This window comes from Numida meleagris, chromosome 6 (assembly GCF_002078875.1).
Source record: "Numida meleagris isolate 19003 breed g44 Domestic line chromosome 6, NumMel1.0, whole genome shotgun sequence".
NCBI lineage: Eukaryota > Metazoa > Chordata > Aves > Galliformes > Numididae > Numida > Numida meleagris.
In genome coordinates, this window is record NC_034414.1 from 14324384 (window position 1) to 14328290 (window position 3907).

Here is a 3907-nt window from a genome sequence, read left to right on the forward strand (position 1 = left end):
AAAAAAAGGGTTTTATTGCATTAATGGCAATTTAGCCCTGGAACAGATTCCCCAGGAAGACTAAAATGTCCATCGCTAAAGAAAGATTCCAACAGATACAAGAGGAAAAAATAAACAAGCAAAAACAACCCACACACAGACTCCTAAAAAAAAAAAAAAAAAAAAAAAAGTAAATATATAAAAAGAAAATAAATGAGTTTATCAGCCCAGGCAAGCGTACTCTTCCTGCCCCTAAACAGTATGTGGGCTGCTATAGGAAAGGATTTCACTTTTGCAATTATATAGGGAGGAAAAGAGATGAAGAAAATCTTACTTACTGGCAAACAGAGCTGTGTAATGAGAGCGTGCAGAGCTGAGAGCTAAACGTGATGCGTGGCTGGATGCACGGCCATGGAGGGCTTTGGGCTGCAGACAGGGCTGGGAGGAAGGCAGCATGCCCAAAGTCAATAGGATGGCCAAGGCTCAGAGCATATCAGATGTGTTCAAACTGCCCACTGCCCCACAACGTTCTGTTGTTTTCCTTGTGTGATGCAGTTCTGTTGAATTTCATTCACGAGTTGAGATAACCATCCCAGAGGGCTGAGTGTTAGGGTGTTGGTGTTAGAGAGCCCCAGTGCGTCCAGGTCAACCCCAGTGCATTAAAGGGCAAATTTCTCCTTGGGGTCACCCAGAAGTGCTGAGAACAAAGGCACCTCCTGGAGAACTCCATGCGCTCCGTGAACCAAGTGCTACTGTATTTGTGTAACACGGTCAATAAAGATACCTCTGATATGTACTGCTGCTGGGTCAGTTATCGTTAGCATCATAGAATCGTTAAGGCTGGAAAAGACCTCTAAGGTCACCAAGTCCAACCACAACCCATCCCCACCATACATGCTGTCTATGTCCCTCAGTGCTGCATCTCCACTGTTCTTAAACACCTCCAGGGATGGTGACTCCAGCTCCTCAGGTTGTTCTCCCCTCTTTTTGCACAAAGAGAAAAAGGATGGACAACCTGCATGCTATAGTAAGGGACAGGATGAATACTCCATGTTCAGTGTGCTGCTTAAAAAAACACCTTGTATTGAGTTTTTAAGATGAGAGGGCTGAGGGGATGCTGCATGTCCCTGAGCCCCTGGGATATGCCAGCCTCCAGGGATGGCCGAAGAGAGAGGGCAAAGAAGCAGAGAGTCACAGGCCACTGGCAAGAGGCAATGCCTGTGTCCCCAGCTGCTGCTTAGGGGGTGTCAGGCAGGAATGAGGGATGCAGGAGGACGTGTGCCCAGGTTGGAGAGCCAAGACCGTGCTGACCCCTGTGAAGCTCAATCAGCACCAGGCAGATCCAAAGCAGCCAGGAGGCAGGCTTCCCCTGCCAGAGGTGCAAGAATGAAGAGCTGTAGTCTGAACCTTTGGCTCCCCAGGCTGCACGAAACGTCAGCCCTGTGCCATCAGCCCCAGGTCGTACCGTGATGAATGGCCAGGCCTGGGATAAAATACAGCTCCCTGACCTCTTATCTAATTGCATATTCTGCAGCTGTCTCATCTCTTTCCAGCTGTAAAATGAGCTCCTCAGCGCACTGCAATGCCAGCTCTGTTTCTCTTCCCTTTGCTGAGACTTTTCCAGCCTTGTCGCACCAGGAGGAGGCAACGGCATACACCCCAGAGGAGAAGGGTGGAGCGAGGTGATGCAGCATGTCTCCCCTGGGGACACCAGCGCTGTCCAGGGCTCCTCTGGGCTTCATGTATGGGGTGGCTATGGGCAAAGCGATGGGCTTTTGCCTTGACCTCTTGAAGTCCAACAAGGAGAAGGACGGAGTCCTTGAGCTTTGCCCTGGTGATCACCTCACAGGTGGTTTTCTATGTGCAGAGCCCCAGCTTGGCATGCAAGAGCTGCTCAGATAAAGCCAGAGCTGAAACAAAGCTGGATGTGACCCAGAGCCATCCCTCCTGCCTCTAACGAGTGTGACAAATGAGTGCCATCATCTCTTCCCCCATGGGCCACCCCAGCCGAAGGAGGACAGTTGCTGCCGTAATGAACCGGGGGAATATTGCACTGACGCTGCAGCATTTTTGCATGCATCACTTGCCAGGGACGGACAGGCAGGGCTATTATTAGCACCACCACGCTCGTTATTTGCTGCCAGGAACACCCACATTGGGTGAGGCGTCTCCGTGTGAACGCCACAGCAGGGCCGAGGTGCACTAAAACCTGCAGACGGATCGAGCACACCTTCTTTGTTTTTGCTTGGAGGGAAGAAGGGAATGAAAAGCAGCAGCCAAAAAACACTGCAATTTCTTTTTTTTCAGTGGTGCGGGAACATTCTGGAGCAGGAGAGCTTGCCAAGGCTGCCACCAGCACGGCAGAAGGAAGGATTTGGGGCTGCTGCTCTGCCTTTGCACTTCTGCCGCTCACAGCTCCGCTGGGCAGGCTCCAGCTCACACCTTTTCTTGGCTGCGAAGACGCAGCCTCTGTTGCATTCAGCAGCGGGAGCAACAACCGAGCGGAGGGGTGGGAGAGAGGAACCGTCAGAGGCCCGAGAAGCCTTTTGATATCAGGAAGGAAGGATGGTTACATCGCCACGCGAAGATTTCATTGCACTCCCCAGCAGCACGTCAGGAGAAGTCTCTCTACGGGACCTCACAGGGCGAAGGGTGCCCTCGTGTGTGAGCAAACGCCACACACTTACGCAAGCCCGGGGCTCAGCACTGCCACCTCTGCGCAGAGGCTGACGAGCCAGTTTGCAGGCAAATCCCAGCTGGGTTGAACTGGTTTGGATTTCTTCCCAGCAGCAACCGTGACCCCGTGGCTCTCCTACGTCTACGAGTTGGCTGCAAGAAATAGGGCAGGAGGAAGAGCAGAGCTGGCACCCAATTCGGGTAATGACGTTCAGCCCGGCTCCAGCATCCTCAGCTTCCCACAGGGGTGAGCGAGCAGCCCCCATTTTGCACGAGGCAGCGATGGCACCCCGACACCTGAAGTCCCTGTGTGCTCCCTCCAGTGCTGCTCCACTGGGCTTTGGAAGCTGGAGCTGCAGCTTTGCTCAGTGCCACAGTGTTCAGGGTTAGGGTTCGGGTGCAGCTGCAGCCACACAGACACAGGGGAGCAGTGGGGTGCTGGTGGGGCAGGATGGGTGCTGCACGGCCCCACAGTGCCCAGCTCGCCATGCAGGGAAGGGTGGGAGGCACAGATGGCAACAGATGCTCTCATCACTGAAACCGATTTCAGCAGCATAGAAAACAAAACAAAAAATCCTAGCAACAAAACCCTGCACAGGGGTAGGGAGAAAGAGTCCGGAGCTGAGAGCCCTCAGCCCTGTGCAGAGCTGTCCCTACAGAGCCTCCAGCATCATGCAGCGTGATCGCTCCGTGCCCAGTACAAAGGTCCCGCTCCTCCCATCCCCTGACTTTGACTCATGCTCTGTACAGAGGGATTTTATTCAACGCGTGTTTTGGTGCTGTTTTCCCTTCATCCCTCAGGCAGAGCTGCAGAGCGATCGCTGCAGCACACAGCACGCCACTGCGCACACCTCCAGCCTCGCACTGCCCCACAGCGGTGTCTGTCTCCAGCAGGCGAGCACCGGTTGATGCTGAAAGCAGTTCTTTGGGCGTTTAAAACAACAGCGGGTCGGGGGAAAAGCCTCTCCTTCTTGATGGACTCATTGCTCTGGCAGAAATCTGCTTAGTTTGAGTTTTGCGCTTGGCCTGAGATGGCAATTACGGGTCTTGGAAAACGTTTGAGCAAAAATTACGACGTGTGCAAGTATATTTTGCGTTCAAAACACATCGCTGGGATGCAACCGATCTTCGGTTGTGCCTGAAATACGAGAAAAAGAGAGGGAAAAATAACAGAATGAGGCAAATGGGGCAAATTCTCCCTCAAGCCCTTTTTATCTGGAGTAAAGCACCTCCCTCCAGCAAGGACCAAGCG

At 52.9% G+C, this 3907-nt stretch overlaps 1 long non-coding RNA gene across 1 annotated transcript in view; it reads right to left on the bottom strand.

Moving 5' to 3' along the window:
- The window catches only part of LOC110401452, a 1258-nt gene continuing 747 nt past the window's right edge, over positions 3397-3907 (bottom strand). Inside the window, exon 2 of the long non-coding RNA XR_002440389.1 lies at positions 3397-3793. This is a non-coding gene — a long non-coding RNA (uncharacterized LOC110401452). The remainder of the gene's footprint in view (positions 3794-3907) is intronic.